The following is an 8785-nucleotide window of genomic DNA, read 5'->3' on the forward strand; positions in this document are numbered from 1 at the left end:
GACAAGGGAAAATTGAAAAACAAAAAAAAATCGTACTCTTTAAATATTGGGATAAAAAGATACGATTGCAAAATAGATCAGTGTCCTTTCACCACCTCTTCAACTTGATAAACTTTCATTCATATCTTTCTTGAAATGTGATGCGAGTACAGTAGCAGAGACTGAAGAAGTGAATGGAGAAGAAGAAGGTGACCATGAACCGAACCGACGAATGTCTAACCGGAGAAGAATACCAAACCGCAAGTATTTGAATTAAGATTTATTTATGCTATTTCTGTTATTTCCTGTTATTGTTGATAAGAAGAGAATTGGTCTCCTTGTGTTTAGGAACCATTTCTTCCACCTTTCCCATTTCCATGTTATAGGAGTTGTGGCTCCAACTACGTTACGTAGTTCTTTCTATTTAAGCAAATAAAGAAAAGACAAAAGGTATGTCAATACTACCAACAAAACATTGTGTCTTTTACGTTTAACTCTTGAAGCTATATCTGGGACCATCAATTGGTATCAGAGCACGCAAGTGTTCAAACATCTTTTTCATATCGTGTTGCTGTGACTTGAAGCGTTATTAGAGTCATGGCTAGTAACAAGGAGCGATTGTCGGACCTGGAAACAGGGCTCGGCATGGTGCAGGACGAAGTAGCAACGATCAACGAAAATATTCGTAGCTTGGAGCTATCCTTTCGCCAGACGTTGGCTGAGGCTATTTCGGGGCTGCAGGAAGGGGGATCAAATGCACCGAGGGCAAGCCGTAGGACAGAAGAAACCCAACACCAAGGGTCTTTTCAACGAGAGAACGCCAATCCACTGGGCCAGATTATGGCTCACCGGCACGTTAAGCTTCAGTTTCCAAAATTCAACGAGGGGGATCCTACTGTTTGGATCAGCAAGGCAAAACAGTACTTCGCTTACCAGAACATTCCACCAGACCAGCGTGTGAGCTTCGCTTCGTACCATTTGGAAGACGAGGCGAATGAGTGGTGGCAGGCGACAATGAAGGCTCTTGCTGAAGAAGAAACTGTGGTCACGTGGGAGGTGTTCGAAGAAGAGATGAGAGCTCGGTTTGGCCCTACTGCTGCAGAGGACTTTGACGAAGCCTTATCGAAGATCCGTCAAACCGGTTTACTAAGGGATTATCAACGGGAGTTTGAAAGGTTGCAGAACAAGGTTTCGGGATGGACTCAAAAGGCTCTCATTGGTTCTTATGTGGGAGGTCTCAAGGACGCAATCTCGGATAGCATCCGTATGTTTTAGCCAAAAACTCTCAAGGCTACCATTGAATTGGCACGAATGAGGGATGAACAGTTGCAAAGACAACGGAAATTCAACACTTTCAATAGTAAGATTCCGCGCGACTCTGCGACCACACCAACTCCACCGAGAGTCACACCACCTGGAAACCCAAAACGCCTAAGTTGGGATGAGATGAAGAGAAAGAGGAGCTTGGGACTCTGTTTCAGTTGCGATGAGCGCTACACACCAGATCACCGATGTCAGAAATCTCAATTATTGTTTATTGAAGGACTGGAAGATGAGGAGGAGGAGGACGGAGACGATGAACAACACACAGTGGAGGAACCAGAGATAACACTTCATGCCCTTACAGGATGGGGTTCGCCAAAAACTATTCGAGCTCATGCTGAAATCCACCGACATAAGCTCATTGCCTTGATTGATAGTGGCTCCACCCACAACTTCATCACCGACAAAGTCGCACACCGTCTGAATCTTCAGCTCACACCAACGAAGCCATTCAATGTGCGGGTTGCTGATGGACACCCAATACGATGCACTGGAGCATATCGTCAGATACTAACAGCAGTCGATGGCGTCTCGTTCCATATCGACTACTATGCTCTGCCTCTCACCGGACAAGATATCGTGCTTGGAATCCAGTGGCTTCAGCAACTTGGGCCTACGTTATGTGACTGGCAAGCCCAAACGTTAGAATTCTCATGGGCAGACCAGAAACAGACAATTCATGGGCTGCAGAGCAAAATTATATCTTAGGCCCAATCCAAAGAATTTCACAAAGAGGCAAAAATGGGCCAGAGCTGTTTTGCCCTTACGTTCCAACAAGACAACGACGCCGTTCCAGTCATTCCGGAACAAATGCGGTTCCTGTTACAGAGATACGACGGGATCTTTGCTCCGCCAACACAGCTGCCACCGCCAAGGGAGATCGAGCATCACATCACCTTGAAGGAGGGCTGCGATCCCGTGAATGTAAGGCCGTATCGGTATGCGTATTTTCAGAAGGAGGAGATAGAACGCCAAGTCCAAGAGATGATGAAGACGGGGTTAGTTCAACCCAGCTCTAGCCCTTTTTCGTCACCGGTGCTTCTAGTAAAAAAAAGGATGGATCGTGGCGTTTTTGCACAGACTATCGAGCTCTGAATGCGGTTACTGTCAAAGACAGGTTTCCAATACCAACTGTGGAAGACATGCTGGATGAGCTACACGGTGCTACAATCTTTACAAAACTCGACCTTACTGCAGGATATCACCAGGTTCGAGTACATCCCACTGATGTCCATAAGACAGCATTCCGCACTCACAACGGTCACTACGAGTACCTCGTCATGCCCTTTGGCTTATGCAACGCACCGTCTACGTTCCAGGCCTTGATGAACTCAGTATTTCGTGATTATCTCCGCAAATTTGTACTCGTTTTCTTTGATGATATCTTGATCTTCGGTCGATCGTGGGAAGAACATCTTGATCATGTGAAGCGAGTCTTTGAGATTTTGCACGCCCAGCAGTTATTTGTGAAGCAGAAGAAGTGTGCATTTGGACAAAGCGAGGTCGATTATTTGGGTCATCTCATATCTGGGGTTGGAGTCAAGGTCGACAACACCAAGATCAAGGCTATGCTCGACTGGCCATCACCTACAACCATCACTGAATTACGAGGCTTCCTTGGCCTCACAGGATACTATCGCAAATTCGTCAAAGATTATGGGATCATTGCTAAACCACTAACCAATCTCCTCAAGAAAGGGAAGTTTGAGTGGTCATCTCCAGCGGAGGAAGCGTTCAACAACCTCAAAACAGCCATGACGACAACTCCAACACTAGCTCTACCGGACTTCTCTACTCCTTTCATTATCCAGACAGACGCCTCAGGAGAAGGGATCGGCGCTGTACTCACACAGCAAGGTAGACCAATTGCATACATGAGCCGCTCACTTGGGGTTCAAAAACAGAGCTGGTCCACGTATGCGAGGGAGATGTTGGCCATAGAGATTGCGGTACGTACATGGAGACCCTACCTTCTTGGTCGCAGGTTCACTATCCAGACTGACCAGCGGAGCCTTCGCTATCTACTTGAGCAACGTATCCTCACGCCTGAGCAGCAGAAATGGATGGGTAAGCTGGTTGGATATGATTATGAGATTACATACCGTCTAGGATCAGCAAATGCCGCAGCTGACGCACTGTCGTGACGCTCGCATAGTCCTTGCCTCAATACCGTCTATACTCAGCAAACTGACTTCTGCGATGATCTTCGTGAGGCAACAACAACTCATCCGTATCTTCTTAGGCTGGGGCATTTGGCAGATGAGAACCCCGGAGGACCTTACGTTCGTCGCAATGGTATGATCTACTTTAACAATCGTTTGGTGATTCCTCATGACTCCCCTATCATCAAGCCCTTGTTGAAGGAATTTCATGATACACCAATGGGTGGTCACTCTGGCGTCCTCCGAACACGCAAGCGCATCTCACAACAGTTCTACTGGCCGTCGATGCATAAAACCATTGCGGATTACGTGGCTCAGTGTGACATTTGTCAACGGGTGAAATCAGAGAGCTTGTCACCGAAGGGTCTGCTTCAGCCACTCCCAATTCCAAATCAACTGTGGGAAGATGTCTCCATGGATTTTGTAGATGGGTTGCCAAGATCAGATAATCATACTTCAATTATGGTGGTGGTGGACAGACTGTCCAAAGCAGCTCACCTGGTCCCAATGGCTCATCCATATACGGCAAGGTTAGTAGCTTCCAAGTTCATTGATGCTGTTGTTAAACACCATGGGGTTCCTAGATCTATCGTCAGGGATAGAGATCCCATCTTTATCAGCACGTTCTGGAAAGAATTATGGCGTGTGACCGGTACACAGCTCAAAATGTCCTCAGCTTATCACCCTCAAACCGACGGGCAAACCGAAGTTGTTAACCGCTGCATTGAGCAGTACCTCCGCTGTTTTGTTCATCACAAACCAAAGCAATGGAGCTTCCTCCTCCCATGGGCAGAGTACTGGTACAACACAACGTATCATGCTTCTACGGGTATGTCACCTTTCAAAGCTCTCTATGGCCGTGAACCTCCCCCGTTGGTAGGCTATGAGAAAAACTCCACGCCGGTTCAAGAGCTAGATGCACTACTGGCTGAACGTGATCTTGTCATCCAAGAGCTGAAGAAGAACTTGGCGGCTGCTGCAAACAGAATGAAGCAAGCCGCTGATCAGAAACGGAGAGATGTTATTTTTCAGGCCGGGGAATGGGTTTACTTGCGGCTACAACCCTATCGCCAGAATACAATCTTCAAGAGGACTTCACATAAGTTGTCTACACGCTATTATGGCCCTTTTGAAATTGAGGCACGCATTGGGCAGGTGGCGTACCGTCTCAAGCTTCCGGAGGGAACTCGTGTGCATCCTGTGTTTCATGTTTCTCTCCTCAAGAAACACATTGGCCAAGAGATACCAACTTCAGGAACATTACCACCAATTCGAGCAAACGGAATTCTCCGCCTCATTCCTGCGAAAGTTTTGAAGTTCCATACGAGGGGAGATGGGGAGACAGAGACACGTGAAGCACTTGTTCAGTGGACTGACTTACCTCTCGCTGATGCAACTTGGGAGAATGTTATTCAGCTCCGCAAAAGCTTTCCAATGATGAATCTTGAGGACAAGATTCTTGTTCGGGACGGCGGTAATGATGCGAGTACAGTAGCAGAGACTGAAGAAGTGAATGGAGAAGAAGAAGGTGACCATGAACCGAACCGACGAATGTCTAACCGGAGAAGAATACCAAACCGCAAGTATTTGAATTAAGATTTATTTATGCTATTTCTGTTATTTCCTGTTATTGTTGATAAGAAGAGAATTGGTCTCTTTGTGTTTAGGAACCAACTCTTCCACCTTTCCCATTTCTATGTTATAGGAGTTGTGGCTCCAACTACGTTATGTAGTTCTTTCTATTTAAGCAAATAAAGAAAAGACAAAAGGTATGTCAATACTACCAACAAAACATTGTGTCTTTTACGTTTAACTCTTGAAGCTATATCTGGGACCATCAAAATGGAAATGAAAATGTAAATAATAACCAAATTGACATAAAACTAAAAACTGAGTAACTGATTCATTTTTGATATAATCAGGGAAAATGATACCTCGAGCTCAAAAGTCTTAATGATGTTAATGTAAAAATGACTGCCAAATAACTGACAGTTAATACGCGATGAAAATCCTCACCTCACCAAGTATCTAGCCAAATTAAACAGATAACATAAATCATATTAACTCAATGAACAACACTTTGTAGGAACTCGATAAACGTCTGAAATGAATTCAAAACTACCTCATGTAAAGATTGAAATTTTCTGTTGATAGACGCAGTGAAGGTTTAAGGCACTTAGTGTTATTAGCGTTTACAATATCACACCTGGACGAAGTGAACAAAACAATTGTTAAAATTAGTAGCAATTTTGATGATGTATATTTAATTAACCAATTACACTTTTTTTTCTTGCTTCTTTTTTTCATGCGTTGTGTCCTGCTGTATCACATATGGAGTCAAGAGATATTTTGATAGCAACCTTTTCCTCTTGGAGTTTTTCTTTTACTAGCTTGGACCTTAGGTTGTTGGGGCAGAGCATTATTCCTTTTGATACAATTTATCAAATCAGCTATAGTCTTTTTTTCTTGGGATTCTTTGTTTGTGGACTTATAACTCATAAGTTCATAACCAAAGCTTTATTTTTCTGAATCCGAAATTAAATAAAACCTAACACCAAATTAAAGCTGTCAATTCTAAAAAGAAATAAAATGCAAACACCAAATCAAAACAACAAATCACACTTCTTGTTCTTCAATCGATTGAGAGTGTCTCTTCTTCACCATCAACTTCATCTTCTGTAAGTTTTCCTATTTGGGTTCTCAAATCAGAGACGCTCTTTGCGTGAACCCGCATGTTTTTGATATGTATAAAAGTTTATATATGAGTAAAAAACTTACATATTGAGAGTGTCTCTTCTTCACCATCAACTTCATCTTCACCATACTCGACCGCATTTTTGTTTTTGTGGACACTTGTTGAACAAAAGATTTACATAAGATAATTTGACTCTTCATGGGTTCTAGCGTTTAATTATTTAAATCCATAAGAAATCGTTTAAAAGAACTTAAAGTTGAATCAGAGTACTCTGAGGGTAAAGTAAAAGATATACCTTTACATATGGGGCATTAATCATTTGTAAGAGTGGTAGATCACCAACAGAAGAAGTGTGTTGTTTCTTCTGCTGATCCCATTCTTTTATTAACAACCTGAAACAAGTTGACATAAAATCCACTGAAGATGGTATGCATTTTCAAACGGATATGTAAAAAGCTAAATTCATGTTGTCCTACCTTTTGACATTGTCAACAAATGATTCTTTTGTATGTTCTCCTTCAACTGAATCCAAGTGAAGTATAGTCTCTCTCCCTTCACAATTTTCATCTCGAATACACACAACTATTAAGCTCCAAATGTCACTGAAAAATAGAAACTTTCAAAAGATTATTAAGCTGAGACAGACAAGGGAAAATTGTAAAGAAAAAAAAAAACTTACTCTTTACATATTGGAATAAAAAGATACGACTTACAAAATTGATTAGTGTCCTTCCACCGCCTCCTCAACTTGATAAACTTTTCATTCATATCCTTCTTGAAATGGAAATGGAAATGGAAATGGAAATGGAAATTGAAATGAAAATAATAACCAAATTGACATATAACTAAAAATTGAGTAACTTATTCATTTTAGATAGGGAAATTACCTATAATAACATACATTTTGTGTGTAATGACTAGATTAACATACAAAAACAAAGAAAGAAAGAAAAAGTGGGTTAAAGTCCAAAATGCCCAATCCATTAACTTAATTAAGCCAATTTAAAAAATAAATACTCCTAAAGCACAAGTAAAAATACAGTTATGTTGACAAAAATAAAAGGTAAAAGCTTAAAAAATAAAAAAGTAAACCCAACGACAACTCTCTTTCCTATGACCCCAAGAACCCTAAATCCCCAAATTGTGAAATCCTCAAACTCTTGATTCTCTTTCTTTTTAACATGATTCCTCATCGATTCAGTCATGTCCCCCCTCTACTCTACCATTAAAACATTCGATTCACATAGGAGAATGAATCCGAAACCCAGTCGACGAACCCTAAATCCCCTTTCTGAAATTCACATTTCCGTCGATCTCAAGCCTTTCATCACTTATTCTCGTTGATTTCCACACTATTATAAGCTCATATCCGCTTCAATCAGTTTATTTCATCAATTCGTGCAATCAAAGGTTAGTCTCTGTCATTCGATTTTTATTTATTTATTTTTGGAAATCAATGAATTCCATTTTCTTCATCACAGAGTTCATATTAGTGTTTTTCGTCTTTACATATGTCGATATCAGTTTGGGTGTTGTTGTTGTTGTTCAGGTTTTAAGGAATCACTGTTCTTCTTGTTTTGTTCACTTTACTCTTTACAATGCAGAAGCAATCTTCTGGAAATATACAATCTATCTTTGGACCACCAAGGAATCGTTGGACAGTATCATCATAGTTTTTTTTTTTTGGAAAAGGCTGCAAGTTCCATTGAATACTGATGATGTCTCTGGTATGGTGCGTCTTGTAAAAATGAATGCGTAGAGAAATATAGGAGGTATGAGTACTTTTTGTTTTGCAACAGATTAGGGGTTTAATATATGCTGCGTGTGGGTTTTTGTTACATATATGCTGCATGTAGGTTTTTTCAGACACTGGTGAGATGTTCCTGCAAGGCTGAGGAAAAAAAGTTCACATCAGCTAAAGATTTCAAAACTCAAAAGTGTGCCTAGAATGAGGATCCTGGTGACTGTGGTGTTTAAGCCGTGAAGTATATTGAGTGTAAGGCGATTGGTTGCGGTTTTGAGGACTTTCTGACTGGTGCATCCCGACAACGCGTATTAAGTTTGCTGCTGAGATCTATGATGAGGTTGCGGATATGTAGTTGTATTTCATCTTTTAGAAACCAAACTTATTTACTACTTTGTGGAATTGTGAAAATATCTTTATTTTCTTGTCCAATGGTTAATGTTACTTTACTTTGAAAGAGTCCTTGAAAGGGATATCAGAAAAGAGTAATGCATAGACATTGTCTAACCACGAACAAGAGGAACATTATCTTTTTTTGTTCAAAAAAAAAAAAAAACAAGAGACATATTGTCTAACCAGAAACAATAGTAAATGAGAAGAAATTGTCTAAGCAATATGACATAGTTTACAATTGTGACCAACCGATGACAAATTGAACATTTATCTTTTTTTTCTTTGTCGTTTCTTATCGTGACTTGGAGAAGAAGAAATTTTACGGCTAAACCTAGGTTTTAGTAAATAGCAGCTAGTGGTGGTCGACTTTTGATTCAATTACTTAACATAAATTTATTAATTTTAATTAGTTAACTGGAATTTTTAATTATAATTGGCTCAATTATCAAACCGGAATCTGCATGGTTAAAAAGTCTGTTACTACATATT

At 40.9% G+C, this 8785-nt stretch overlaps 2 long non-coding RNA genes across 2 annotated transcripts; one reads left to right on the forward strand and one right to left on the reverse strand.

Moving 5' to 3' along the window:
- Positions 1-5962: 5962 nt before the first annotated feature.
- Positions 5963-6771, reverse strand: LOC125580960. Its single transcript, XR_007318679.1, has 2 exons — positions 6636-6771; positions 5963-6551 (listed from the first exon to the last, which is right to left on the reverse strand). It is a non-coding gene; the product is annotated as an uncharacterized LOC125580960 (long non-coding RNA).
- Positions 6772-7235: 464 nt separating this feature from the next.
- LOC106374655 lies at positions 7236-8431 on the forward strand. The gene is made up of 3 exons (XR_001275029.3): positions 7236-7569; positions 7764-7931; positions 8016-8431. It is a non-coding gene; the product is annotated as an uncharacterized LOC106374655 (long non-coding RNA).
- The last annotated feature ends 354 nt before the right edge of the window (positions 8432-8785 follow it).

Source organism: Brassica napus, chromosome C1 (genome assembly GCF_020379485.1).
Source record: "Brassica napus cultivar Da-Ae chromosome C1, Da-Ae, whole genome shotgun sequence".
In the NCBI taxonomy this organism is placed as follows: domain Eukaryota; kingdom Viridiplantae; phylum Streptophyta; class Magnoliopsida; order Brassicales; family Brassicaceae; genus Brassica; species Brassica napus.